Source organism: Cricetulus griseus, chromosome 6 (assembly GCF_003668045.3).
Source record: "Cricetulus griseus strain 17A/GY chromosome 6, alternate assembly CriGri-PICRH-1.0, whole genome shotgun sequence".
Lineage (NCBI taxonomy): Eukaryota > Metazoa > Chordata > Mammalia > Rodentia > Cricetidae > Cricetulus > Cricetulus griseus.
The window spans coordinates 126,050,036-126,065,306 of NC_048599.1; the positions used below are offsets into that span (position 1 = coordinate 126,050,036).

General features: G+C 36.9%; 1 long non-coding RNA gene across 1 annotated transcript in view; it reads left to right on the forward strand.

Moving 5' to 3' along the window:
- The window catches only part of LOC113836283, a 65,413-nt gene extending 55,408 nt beyond the window's left edge, over positions 1–10,005 (forward strand). The window contains exon 3 of the long non-coding RNA XR_003486345.2: positions 9,701–10,005. This is a non-coding gene — a long non-coding RNA (uncharacterized LOC113836283). The remainder of the gene's footprint in view (positions 1–9,700) is intronic.
- Positions 10,006–15,271: the final 5,266 nt, after the last annotated feature.

Here is a 15,271-nt window from a genome sequence, read left to right on the forward strand (position 1 = left end):
GGATTCCTCTGTCTCATTCTTAACTTAACTTGAAGTGGGATTACTTCAAGTTTTTCTCAATTTAGGATAATGTGGGCTGTGGGTTTTTCATGTTTAGTTTTTATTTTGTTGAGATATATTCCCTCTAATCGTGTGTTCTCCAGGAGTTTTAACATGAATCCATGTTGGACTTTGTCAAAGGCTTTTTCTACCTTTATTAAGGTCATGTGATCTTTGTATTTAAATTAATTTATGTGGTCTATTACATTTACTGACTTGTGTATGTTGAGCCATCCATGTGTTTCAAGGATAAGTCCAATTAGTCATAGTGGATAATCTTTTCTATATTTGTCTGGATTCTGTTTTCAAGTATTTTGTTGGATGAGTTTGAATCTGTGTCTATCTGGGATACAGTTTTCTGTTTTTGTTGTGGTTTTACCATGTTTGGGTTTTGGTATTAGAGTGGTACTGGCTGCATTGAAGGAGTTTGGGAGGGCTCCTTTTGTTTCTCTTTCTTTCTTTCTTTCTTTCTTTCTTTCTTTCTTTTATTCTTTCTTTCTTTTATTCTTTCTTTCTTTCTTTCTTTTATTCTTTCTTTCTTTCTTTCTTTTATTCTTTCTTTCTTTCTTTTATTCTTTCTTTCTTTCTTTTATTCTTTCTTTCTTTTATTCTTTCTTTCTTTTATTCTTTCTTTCTTTCTTTTATTCTTTCTTTCTTTTATTCTTTCTTTCTTTCTTTTATTCTTTCTTTCTTTCTTTCTTTCTTTCTTTCTTTCTTTCTTTCTTTCTTTCTTTCTCTCTTTGAGTAGTTTAAGAAGGATTAGCTGTAACTCTTCTTTGAAAGTCTGGTAGAATTCTGCTGTGAATCCATCTGGCCTTAGATAATGTTTTTTAAGTTAGAAGACATTTTATTACTATTTAAACCTTCTAATTTGTTATGTGTTTGTTTAGGTTGTTGGCTTCTTGGCTTAATTTTGGTAGTTTGGCTGAAATCTAGAAATCCATGCATTTTGTTTAGGTTTTTCCAATTTAGTGGAATACAGATTTTTAAAGTATTACTTTCTAACATTTGGAAACATTTCTTTGATATCTCTTGAATGTTTCCCTCTTCATTTCTGATTGTTTTGCATTTGTTCTTCTCTTTATTTCTTTTGGGTAGTAGAGATTAGACTCTGTCAGTCTTATTTATCTTCTCAAAGACCTAGCTCCTAGATTTGTTGAGTTTTTTCTATTTCATTATTATCTCCTCTGACTTTTATTATTTCTTGCTGTAAACTGAGTTTGGATTGTATTCTTGTTTCACCACACTTTTGATTTTTATTTTTATTTTTATCATTCATTCATTCGTTTGTTTTCTTTCTTAATGATTTATTTTAATATAGGCACTTAGTGCTCTGAATTTCCCTCATAAGACTGCTTTCAGTGTATCCAAAAGGTTTGTTACATTGTGTTTTCATTTTCATTTATTAAAGAAATTTTAAGTGTTATTTCTTATTTTCGTTACTGATCCATTCATCACTCAGTAATGATTTGTTTGATATCTATGAATATGTGTAGTTCCATAGAGATTTGTTTGCTGTCAGTTTTAATTTTTATTGCATTATAGTCAGATAAAATACTTGTAGTTGTTTACATAATTCTGAATTTGTTATATTTGTATTGTATCCTAGTTATGATCTATTTTAGAGAAGCTTTCATGTGCTTCTGAGTAGAATGTGTATATTCTATAAATATCTATTAAGTCCGTTTGATGTATAATGTCACTTAATCTTCATATTTCTTGTTTAATACTTTTTTTGTCCAGATGACTAGAGATAGTATTGTATTCAAATTACTTATTATTAATGGATTTATGTTCCATGTCTTTAAATTCAGGAGTACATTTTCTATGAAATTTGGTATGCTGGAGGTTGCTATATATATGTGATGGGGGATGTCCTTCTGAATGCTGTGAATATTTGTTTCTATTATTGGTTGATGAGTAAAGCTGTTTCAGCCAATGGACAGGAATGATGTAGCCAGGCAGGAAGTATACTATACTAGGAGAATTCTGGGAGAGGAACACAGAGAGTGAATCATGAGGTAGACATCTTTTAGCTGATATGGGAGCAACAGGTTTGGGTGTTCTTTGGTAAGCCAAGATCATGTGGAGACACATAGATGAATAGAAATGGGCTAATAATTAGAGAGAACTAACCAATAAGAAGCCTGAGTCATAGGCCAACAGTTTATGATGAATATAAGCTTCTATGTGTTTATTTGTGACTAAATGGCTACAGGACTGGGTGGGACAGAAACCTCTGTTTACATATACGTTTAGAATAGTAATGTCTTTTTTGATAACTGGTTCCTTGATCAGAATGAAATGTCCCTCTTTATTTCTTCTGATTAGTTTTAGTAGGATTTCTCTTTGTCATATATTAGAATATCTATATGTTCTTGTTCTCTAATCACATTAAATGAGAGTAGTTTTCCCATCCTTTTACTCAAAATTTATGCCAATCTTCAAAACAAAGACGAGGTTCTTGTAGATGGATTTTGTTTCTTGTCCATTCAGTCAGCCTATGCCTTTTGACTGGTGAACTGAGATCATTAACATTTAAAGTTGTTATTGAAATGTATATGTTAATTGCAGTCATTTTGTTGATTTTTATTGTTGCTTGTGTTCTCGGTGGTATCATTTGTGTTTTTGTAATTATGACTTGTGCTTTTTTCCACAGACTCTTGACTGTGCTTCTTTTTTGTCTTAAGCCTAAAATATTGCTTCCTGTATTTTCTGAAATTTGTTAAGTTGGCTATAAAATTTTTAGGCTGTATATATCATGGAAAGTTTTTCTTTCTCCTTCAACTAGGTCAGACAGTTTTTCTGGGTACATTAATCTAGATTGGTCTTTGTCATCTGTAGGACTTGGGAGGCTTTGTTATAGGCTGTTCTGTCTTTCAAAGTTTCCATTTAGCAATCAGCTATGATGGGTTTACCTTATAGGTGACTTTTGTCCTTTTTTTCCCTCTTGCAGCTTTGGATACTCTTTATTTGTCCTGTATATGTAATGTTTTAACTATGATAGGCAATGACGTTTTTCTTTTCTGGTCTTGTTTATTATGGCATACTCTGTGATATTTATATATGTATGGGTGTACTTTTCCTCAGCTTCAGGAATTTCTACATGATGTCGTTGAGGACCTGGTCTGTTCCATTAAGTTAGGACTTTTCTCTCATTTGTGCCTATATTTGGAAGGTTTAGACTTTTCTTGGTGGCCCACATTTCCTGTATGCTCCCTGTCTCTCCTTTAGTTTTATTCCCATATTCCTTGTTTATTTGATCTAGATCTTCTACGTTATTATCTAGTTCTGTTTGACTATTTTCCATTTGATTCATTCTAATTGTAAAACCTTCTTTTGAGTTTTATATTTGAGTTATTCAGTTTTTCAACTTCATCTTCATTTCAGCTTGAGTCTTTTTCAATGTTTCTATCTCTTTATTAAATTATTGTTTTCAAGTCCTGGCTTGTGTTTGTAATTTATTTCAGCCTTATGTTTCCTCAGTCTCTTTCTCCTTAAGTTCATTGATCTATTCCTTTCTGTCCCTTCAAACTCTTTGAAGTTTTGGATGAACATCATGATTGTTCATTCTTTGAAATTCTGTGTCCTGGAGTTCATTGAGGCAATTCTCATTAGCAAATAATTTTCTAGGAATGATATACTTTAGAGGGGAGATACTTGTCTGATCTCTCGTATTGCTTGATCATTACCATGAGATTTTCATATGTGGATTTATTTTTTTGTTGTTGTTTTTATGTTTAGTATGGACAGAGAAGGTAGGACATACAAGATATGACAGTGGGTTTGGCCTGGAAGTTAGAAATAGTTTTTTTGTGGAATGAAGTGAGATGGACATTGGCAATTGGGCTAGTATACAGGGTGTGTACCTGGTCCAAGCCTAAAGTGTGAGGGTAGATATTGTTGGGGGGAAAGGTTGCATGAGAGGAGTATTTAGGTTTGGGGTCCAGGTAGGGCTTGTCCTGGTAGGAACCTATAGGTTGGTTGAAGTTCACAGAGAGATGTACAGACTAGGCCATGGCCTTAGGTTTGAAACCTAGGCTAGATCTGGTGAGTTGGAGAGGATGTGTGGAAGAGAGAGTAAAGCAGAGTCAATGAGCTAGACCCTGGAGAAGGATGTGCAGGGGCTGACTAGGTGGAATTGTTCGATGTTTCTGAGATTTTAATGTAATTACTTTGAACTATAAACTTCCCTTTTAGGACTATTTTCATTGTGTCCTATAGATTTGCATCTGTTGTGCTTTTATTTTCATTTAGTTCTCAGAATTTTCATTTTCTTCTTGATTTCTATGGTGACCCAGTCATCATTCAATAGCTTTTGCTTGGTCTCCATTGTGTATTTTCTGTAGTTTCTACTGCTGCTGATTTCAAGCTTTATTCCACTGTGGTCAGATGGAATAAAATAAGTTATTTATATTTTTCTGTATTTATCGAGAATTTCTTTATACCCTAATATGTGATAGATGCACAAGGTTCATCTGCCAACATTCTAGCATGGAGGGAGAAAGGGCTGATGAATCACCAACCCAACATAAGGAGCAATTTACAGTTGATGGCTTTTGAGCTGGGATACACTGGTTATTTTATTTATTTATTTACATATTAATTTATTTATAGGTTATAGCCCCTGGTAGGCATATCATTCTTTAGTGTAAGGAAGTAGTATTCGATCAGCACACGTTAGACTTCATGTGTTATTTTGAATAAGAAAATACATGAATTTGGGAAGTTGGGAGGAGGTGAAGATATGGGGGTAGATTTAGGAGGAGCTGAAAGAAAAATAGGGGGTGAATATGATCAAAATATATGGACTTCTCAGAGTTGTCATAAAATACATCTTGAGAGCAGATTTAGTTCTGCCAAGCCATCTGTTCCCACCCAGAGAAGCTTTGAAATCAAAGTGGGATCAAACCCCAATACCAATGTTTGTGCATTATCTGATGTGGCTCAAGTTACATTGTCTTTTCTGAATTCAGCGTTGTTAAATTTAATGTGGGATGCACCCACTGCCTCTTCCAGTTTCTGGGATGAGTCGAGGAAATATCTTCTTCCATGTCTATGCACTGCAGCTACTAAAAAACATTAACCTTTGCCTCAGTCTTTTGGAAAGGGATGAATACAAATGCCCAATGCTGTGTTGGGACTTAAATCAAAGGGGAAAGAGTTAATTCCTCTGGGAGTCATCCATCAGTAGCAGTCAGTTCTGATTTAAGCCTTTTCCCATAAATTTTTACCTAGTTCCTGTGCTGCAGTGAGTGAGTAGTTAAAGCTGGCAGAGGGTGTGATTTTGATGGATTATGCCCAATTTTCTTTTGCAATCTTTCCATCCACCAGTAGTGAGATGTAGATAGCATTTTAGTTTGAGGAATGTGAACTATTGGAAAATCACAGCGTTGACACTTTGTATGAACAGATATTATTTTTTTTACTTTCGTTTAAAATACCGATGCACAAATTAATTTTTTACCTGAGATTTGAACACTGTTTAAAAAATTCAAGAAGTATTAAATCACATTTTTCTTCTGAGGGAGTGGGATGGAAATCCTTTTCCTACCTCCATTCTGATGAGTGACGTTGGCTGAAATTGGCAATGAGTGTTAGAGTTTCTGCCTTTAAAAGTGTGTCTTTGGATACTTGGTTACTTTGGTTGAAGGTATCCTTTTTTATATCTCAAGGTGTGGATCATTATATATATCTATATCATAATATGTAACTTAGAGTTCAGAATGGAGTGGGAACAATTCACTTTGTTTTGGATTATTCATTTATCTGTACACCAAACATATATTTATTGGGACTCATTCTCTTTCCTTTGGGAGAGAGAGGCACAGATATTATGTATATGTGTAATATAGGACATAAGGAGGAAAATATACATACTGCTGTCAGGATCTGTCCTTCCAAAAGATGAACACTTGCACCAACTAGAACCACATTTATTTAGAAACACTACCACATAGTCCAGTGGTTCTCACTGTGTGGGTCATGACCCCTTTTGGGGGTAGGGATGTAGAATGACCCTTTAACATGGGTCTCCTAAGACCATCAGAAAACACAGATACTTACATTACAATTTGTAACAGTACCAAAATTACAGTTATGAGATAGCAACCAAAATAATTTAATGGATGGCGTCACCACAACATGAGGAACTGTATTAAAGGGTCACAACATTAGGAAAGTTGAGAACCACTGGCAAATTCAAAAGCACAGCTCTAATGTCAAGCAAATTTGCTTTACTACTGCATCTTCCACATAGTAGCAATATGAACCTTGGGTAGTGTATAAGCCTTGGTAGTTATTACAACCTCCATTGGAGGGCATAGTGGCTCATTTTGTGTTAACTTGACACAAGCTAGAGTCATCAAAGAAGAAGGAGCCTCCATTATGGATATGCCTCCATCAGATTTATCTGGGGGAGGGCCCAGCCCGTGATGGGTGGTATCATCTATGGGCTGGTTTTCCTGGGTTCTATAAGAAACCTGGCTAAGCTAGTCATGTGGAGCAGGATATAAGCAGCTCTACTCCATGGCCTTTGTCAGTTCCTGTATTCACTATTCTACCCTGTTTGTAGTTCCTGTCCTGACTTTCTTCAATGATAAACATTGCTGTAGAAGTGTAAGCCAAATAAATCATTTCCTCCACAACTTGCTTCTTGGTGATGGTGTTTCATCACAGGAATAGAAAACCTAACTAAGACTGAGGGTACATGAAGATGGTCACCAAGGGACAAAATGGACCTAGAAAAAGCATATTGCTTATTATACCATAAACATTTTTTATGCAGTAATATTATTGGTTCAGCAAGATGGGTGAGATTGACTGTTTACATCACCATACTGTGACTATTTCAAGAGTCAATGAAATTAATAAAAAACATATTTAGCCACATGACTTCCAAATGGAAATACTTAGTTTCAAACAAAGTTGTCTTTATACTGATATCCAGAACTCCATCTAAGTTAGCTCTTTCTACACACCATGCTGTTGACTAAACCCTTCTATTAATGGTTCAGACCTGTGCCTATGACTTAGGACAGATACTAAACAATACTTTAGGCAGATTGAATTCTTCTTATCCTACATTTTTCAGAAAATGTACATAATTTATTCAAAGGAGGGCCCCATACTCAGTTGAGGAGAGAATTTAAAAAGTTGAGAGAGAACTTATGGCCAACTTTAATTAGTGTCTGGTTACAATGACTTATACATATTTATTGAAAAATGATAAGAATGAACACCAGAAGTCTTTTAGAATGAGCACTATGCTGGATTGCTTCATGTCAACTTGTTTAAAACTAAAGCCATTTGATATAGGAGACATCAATTAAGTAAATGCCTCTATTAGATCAGTCTGTAGGCAAGCCTGTAGATTATTTTCTTAATTAGTGGGGAGGCCCCAGCCCATTGTGTATGGTTGCTATCCCTGGGCTGATGGTCCTTGGTTCTATAAGAAAGCTAGCAGAATAAGCCACGATGAACAAGTCAGTAAGTAGTACCCCTCCATGGACTATGCACCAGCTCCTGCCTCCAGGTTTCTGCCTTCTTTGAGTTTCTGTTTTGACTTCCTTCAATGATGAACAGTGGTATGGAAATATAAGCCAAATAAACCCTTTCCTCACCAAGGTGCTTTTGGTTGTTGTGGCTCATCATAGCACTAGTAAGCATAACTAAGATTAGATGTAAGTAGCTGCTTTAGAGATGTTATTCCAAAGGTAGACAGATTCCTTGGGCTGAAATTAATACACTGCTGATCTGTCTGGGATGAGTATTGAGGAGTTCTGCACACACAGAAAAGTCTGTCACTTGGGTTTACCTCACTTGCAACAATATCTAAAATCAAGTGTGTAAAAACAGAGACTGGAATAGTCTCAACAACACTAAGGTTCTTCCCAGTGCTGTATCAGAAGTAGAGCAAAGATGGGATTCATAGCTGTGAGCAACACATCTGTTTTCTTTTGCTGACAGACCATTTCTCTTTAGTGTATCAGAAAAAGAAGAGAGACTATAGACTCATGGTCAGCTTCCTTGTAGGCATGCTCAGCTTTAGTGTTTTAAGCTTCTGTCTGCTACCATACTCTGTCTTGGATCAGCAGCATGATCACTACCCAGGACATCTGGGCCTAATTTCTTCTGTGGCAATCTGAATCCTCAGCATTGTGGACCACAGAGGAGCAGATGTGAGACCACCTCTTTCCTCTGCCTTGGTTGTTCCTTTTGCTTTCTGCAATGCCCAACTCAGAACAGATAAACAAATGCTTGGACAATCCCCATTTTTTTTATAGAAGAGAAAACTGGTAGAGGAATATTAAATGTGATTTATCCTTTAACACAAAAGAAAGAAAGCCAAGAAATTAAATCCCACATGATGTATTCAGCTTCTGGCATACTTCTTTGAGAATTCTTTCCTTCAAATCTTTGCTATTTAGGATATCATTGTGTAATAAACTATTCTAAAACCTAATGGCTTAAATTAGGTATTGCATTTCATTCATTGCTCTATAGGTGAAGAATTTAAACTCAATCTAGTATCATATCTGGTCTCCATGACACCAGATGAGAATGGAGTAGTCAATATTCATGGTGTTTTTTTGTTTTTTTGTTTTTTTTTGACTCAACTCCATATATCCTCTGGCACTGTCTTTCTCTGCTTCTCCATTACTCTCTCTCTCTCCACTTTCATTTCATTTTCAAGGACTTCTCAGACTCACTTCTTTGCAATTCTTCATAGCAGGGCAATCACCTTATTTCCAGAACTGATGCCCCAAGGGGCTGTAAACTTGGAAAATCTTATTGCTCATGTGAGACATGGTGCCTTTTTTGAGCCAAGGATAATAATCAAACCTTATCTCTAGATGGAAGGAAGGTCCAGGAGTCTATTCAATGCAATATATCTGATGGTTATGCAACATGGGAACTATTGAGTATTCACATTTTTATGTCATGAGTATTCATATTTTGCAACATAGATGCCATGATTCAGTATAAATCAGAAAACTGTCTAAAATCCATAGTTTTGAAAGGCAAATGATTTTTATCTTCTGGAAACCATAAAGGCCTTCTGTGGTCTTTAGGAATCCCTTTGTAACAGGTCCGTAGACCTTTACCACAATTGATTATATGTTAGAGTCATTATTCTAACTTTAAAACTCAGCAATAGACACCACCAATACTTTCCAAATGGGAACAAAGACCTAGTCCTTAGTTCTAGGAAAGTCCCTAAGAAGGAAAATGTCATATTACTAGCCTTGCTTTTTGGCTTCCTTTTTTTCTGCTTCTTGCTAACTGGCATATGACAACCAAGGTATTATTTGATTATTTTTTTGTGTGTGAGGGGGGATTTAGAAAATAAAAAGCTATAAGACTTTGGGATGCATTATTTAGACAAGTTCCCCCATTGCAGCCACCAGCCAGCAACAGACTTTCCCGAGATATCACCATGCACCTCTCCACCCCATAATTTAAGTCTGCTTGGTAGCCACCTCTGGATACCTTTATTATTTGCTCATCTATGTGTTTCTGTCACTTCTGTTGGTTGGATAAATAGATCTAAAGTTGGAGAGGGGATAAGCAGTTCCCAGACACTGTTGAAGTGCACGCTGAAACACTTCAATGAGAGTTCTGAGGGTGAGGATGGATATGGTGTTTGTTTCTTGCCCAGAAAACTCCAGACCTTCTGTGAAATAGATTTACCCTCCTTTGGAGTTTGGTGGCCCAGTGAAAAATCTCTGAAGCTCATCCTGGACCCCATGGAACTTGGTGACTGGAGACCCTGAATCTACATTGAGAGTAGGAAGGCTGCCCTCAGGCCAAGCAGAGGATAGCTTTAGGACAACACAGCTGGAATAGAATCGATCCCTCTCTGCCTGATCTGACAGGAAACTCAACACTGACCAAGGTAAGGAGGCTCTGGGCAATTTTTTGCCAGGTCCTTTTAAGAGGATTAGAGAGAATTGCTAAAAACAAACAAACAACCAGCAATCTGCCTAAGGTGAATGAGGTTATATAAAAGCCCCAAGAATCACCTGATGTGTTCCTGGAGTACCTTCATGAAGTTTACCTGGTGTTTATTCCCATTGACCTAGATGTGTCAAAAATAGAGATCAACCAACACTGTTTTTGTTACACAGTCTGCTTTACACAGCTGTGACTCTGAGAAAGAAAAACAAGAGAAGGTTGACCTGATTTGGCATGCATTTGCCACAGCCCATGTAGGGCCTTCTCTCAAGAAAGGGGCTCCTCTCCTTGGCCAAAAAGGAAATAAAAAACAACAAAAGTATCCTGGCCCTGAAATTTGGGCCAAAAGAGGTAGGTATTGTCCACTACACAGGACATAAAAAACGGGGTTCTCTCAAGGCCCAAGGAAACAGGCAGCAGATTTGCTATCTAGATGAAAGCCTGAGAACTAGAAGGGATTCTGCAGACCTCTGTTAACCCTGTCCAAACTCAATTGCTCCAGCACTCAAACTACAAACAGGTATCACCAAGTGGACAAAAAATAAAAATCTCAAGCAGGAGACAAATAGATGACGGTTCTTGTCTGACAGAAGACCCATACTCTCTACAGCTATTGAAAGACAAAAAATTGTCATCAAACTCCATCTGGGGACATCCAAAATTACTGTTACTGTTGCCAAGATATGCCATTTAACTAGACAGTCTTGTCAAAGATATTTTGTTTGGATCTACAACTTGTGCACAAGTGAACCCCAGAGGAAAAAATTCCCCAAGAGGATCCATGCCAAGAAGCAGTCCTGGAGGACATTGGGAAATAGACTTTACAAAGATGAAATCCAAAGTTCTTGGGTATCAGTATTTGTTAGTTTTCACAGATACCTTCTCTGGACGGATGAAAGAATGTACTAACTGACTGGAGAAAACCATAGTGGTTACTAAGAAACTCCTCCAAACATTCATTACTAGGTTTCGATTGCCCCTCTTCCTGGGGCCCAACAATGAGTTAGCCTTCATGGCCAAAATTCATTTCCCAAAATTTGACAAAGATTCTAAATATTAATTAAAAACTATATTGTGCCTATAGGTAACAAATCTCAGGACAGTTTTTAAAAAAGCAATGGATAGGATCTTAAAGAAAATTTTAAGTAAATATGTCCCGAGACTGGCAAAATTTGGGTTAATTTCCTACCTTTTGTCCTTCTGAGGACCAAATACACCCATATTGGTAGAGTTTTGTCCCATTTAAAATTATGTTTGGCAGGTCTCCCCATCTTCCCACTAAGGTCAAAGATGGTCACAAGGCATAAATTATTAACCATTCCATCATCAAGTCCTTAGAGGACAGACACTGGCCCTATGACTATGATTGTCCTATTTTGTCTTCTTTGCTTCCCCATGAAAAAGGCTCGTAGCCCTCATAATCCAAGATCCTGGATATGAAAAATTTTAAAAAGACCCAAACAGGGAGCTCTTAGTCAGTCTATCCACTGAAACCTAACCCACCTTCCAGGTGGATTCTGTAAAATATTACTTCCAGAGACAAGTAGTAAAAGATGCTGCAAAGGAGTCTACTCCTGGGGCTCTTCGTCTACTACTGAATAAAGGGGGCTCCTATCTACCCAATACTATGCCTTGTCTGTTGATGACCCTCTGAACTGCCATGACTCCATTGTGCTCAGTGGGATTGTAAAACCCAGTCCTCATGGGTTTGTATGGACTCCTTCACATCCCCTAAAAAGGAAGCCATCACCACCTACTTGTGGCTTCAGGAAATAAATCTCATATTTATAAAGTTTAAAGGTGATAGAAAACCAAAGATCATTATTGGGAAACTTGTAAAACCTGGCGAGTCAGGTTACATGTAAATATTCAAGACCCATACACAACCCCCCCAAAAAACAACAAAAACAAACAAAACAAAACAATAAAAAACAAAACTCTCCACCCTGAATCATCTGGCCCATCAGCCCAAACTTATCCATCTTGATACACTTGGTTTATGAGCCCCTAAGGTGGCAAGCCTCCAAACCCCAATTTCCCTTGGAATTCCTTTGATAACCATGAGGGTAAAGATTCAGGAAGCAACAAACACCAATCTTTTGGTGTCTGGGATGCTAGAAGGAGTATATTGGTTCCTTAATTATTCTCAACTGCACATAAGGAAAAATTGCTGGCTATGATTGAATCTCAAACCACATATTATGTTGGAATTAAAAGTGAACAATAAGCTCCACTTTCAATTCTTACAGTTGTAAATGGAACCAACCTAAGCTTACCTTGAGTGCCCTCCAAGCAACTGGTACCTATTTAATGTCACCAAGATACCGTCTAGATTTTTTCTCCTTTGTAGATACCTGTAGTTATAGATAGCAGGTTAACTCCAGACATGGCAGTTGAGTGTAATTCCAGTCCCCAGAGACTACCTGGCTTATACTAATGGCCTAACAATATGTACACCTTCTGAATTGTTTACACTGGAGTAGACTCTACTCCTTTGCATCGTTATGTATGTCATACCACTGATATTCATCTAAAATAATAAAAAAGGGCAGGGCCCAACCTATCCAGATTCTGGGTTTCCCTGTGCTTAGTGAGTCATCCCCAGTCTCATCCCCTGTTGGGTGGAGGCAGGCATTGTGAGACCCAATGCAGTTGAAACTTCATTCCTAATTGTGAGGGACAAAAACTTCAAGGAACTCAGTGCTCAACTAGACATGGACCTGGGCCATCCAGAAAATTCTATTTCCCATCTGGAAGCTCAGGCACATTCCTTATCAGAGGTTGTTCTTCAAAAATCACAAAGTTCTGGACCCTCCTCTTAATGAAACAAGGAGGTCTCTGTATGATATTGGGAAAAATTTATTGCATCTAGGTCTATCAGTTGGAGAAAAACAAAAAACAAACAAACAAACAAACCAAAAAAATCTCTGGTATTCACATAAACCCATGAATTATAAACTTCCTTTTTAATTCCATGATTATCTAGGAGGTAAAAATTGACTCAGATTTATAGACACAACTTTCAAGGCAGACATTAGTTCTCTAAGATTCCACTTTAAATCCATAAGAAAGAAGAATATTTTGGTAATATCACTTTTTTGTAAATAAACTGTTTTCCATTTTCTTGTGAAACAATGCTTACTACTTGATTTAATCTTCATCTCATTACATCTGTGACTTCACAGTGTGTTCTCTCAGGTAAAGAATAAGAAGCCAGATCTTTACTCAGTCAAATATATTTTAATATCCAAACCTTTATAACAAAGAGAGAGATAAAGATATAGACCAAATTAAATCTTGTCACTGCTAAAAAAAACTGGCTGAACTAGATGTCTAGATAAATACCTTCTCATGTGCATGCTTGGTGAACAAGAGATATAATTTTGTCACTTTAATTGTATATAAATCTTAAAAATTGATACCATTTTGCATTTAAAGAGCCAAAGTAACTACATATTGAAAATTAAATACATCAGGGTTCAATAAGACCTTGAGAGTTTCTGCCTCATTGGTTTTAAAACCTTAAAAATCAGGACAATTCTTACCAATTTTATATTTAAATTAAATGGAATTGGCTATAGATAGATATGTTTAAGCTGCAAATGTGCATATGCTTAAGTGCATATGATTTAAGATGAAGGAGGTAGGTGTGGTAGTGTCCCAGTAATGAAGGAAGTAGTGGTGGTGGTACTCCAGCTGTAAGTCCACCCTTTACTATCCCTCTTTCTCTACTTCAAGGAGACCTCTGAGGAGTTTCCAAGAAAACTCAAGATTCTGTATGACACATCCTACTCCACCCATGCAGTGTGGAAGAATCCAAGGTCCAGCTATACTGAATGACTAGTTAATAGCATTATATATCCTGAATCTAGTGACTATCATGAATTAGGCAACCTTCTAAGTTTTTGGTTTTCTGTCTATCAAGTCTACCAAAGTTTGTGTTTAAGTCCTTCTCCAAGTTTTACACACACACACACACACACACACACACACACACACACACACACACACAACCACAAATTTCTAATGCTTTATGTAAGTTACAATTTTGTGGTGTGCTGTATCACAGCTATCCTTGACCACATACAACATATGGGCTATGCATTGAACACACCTGATATACATTCTCCCTTCCTCATCTTGTAGATGATGTCAGGGACTTACCTCGTTACCAGCAAATCAAGACTAGACCTCAGATGTCCTTAATCTTTAGCATGAGTCTTCTGACTCTCATATGAAACATCCTCCAAACCTGTTTTTTGTTAGAAATGACTTTTAGTATCAACAAAAGCATACTATGTATTTTTAGACATCCATTTCCTTATGTGTTCCTCTTGCTGCCTACATAAATTTAATAAATATCAAAAAAGCTTAACCAATGCCAGACAGGTTTAAAGTTTTGACATCCTTCCATGCCCTCAGGACTCAAGTTCTAGGCAGCTCTAAGCAATGTGGTATATGGGTAATACTACCTTGAGTTTGGCATGAATGGGAATCTAGGAACATAAAAACTATTAAAATTTAGTTGGGTGGGGTAGTAGAGGAGGAAGGGAGGGAGAAGGGAACTGGGATTGTCATATAATTCAATCTTGTTTGTAATTCAAATATATAAAAAATAAAAAACCAACAAAAAACTATTAAAACATTGAGAATAATAGAAAAGTGTTGTGGGATAATCTTTTCATACACTTTGAAGATGTGTCTCTGCCAAAGCATCTTCTGATTGTTTAATAACAAGCTGAATGGCCAATCGCTAGGCAGGAGTGAATAGGCAGGACTTCTTCTTCTTCGAGAGAAGATCTTGAGGGAAGAATCAGAGAGATAGGGATTTGCCAGCTAGACATGGAGGAAGTGAGGCACATAGTACTGCGCAGAGGTAGCAAGCTCCACAGCAGAACGTGGATGGACATAAATGGGCTAATTTAAGTTTTAAGAGCTATTTGGCAATAGGCCTACACTAAAGCCAAAATTTCACACTTAGTAAGTCTCTGTATCAATATTTTGGAGCTGTCAGTTCCAAAAAGCCCAGCTACAGAAAAGAGAACTTGAAAGACCTGGCTGGGCTCCACCTGCAGATTTAGGTGCATCATGTTACTAACTGGGTTAGTTTTCTGTGGCATTGTCATAACTGGGATTACATTTGCATACTGTTTTAGTAAGTGGGGACAGTGTTACCAATCATCTCCCTTTCTGTTTCTCTGGGGTAATGTCTGACTGCTACTCTATCTTGATGTTGCCCTTGTGTTCTTTCAAGATTTGAATACATTTTTGTTGA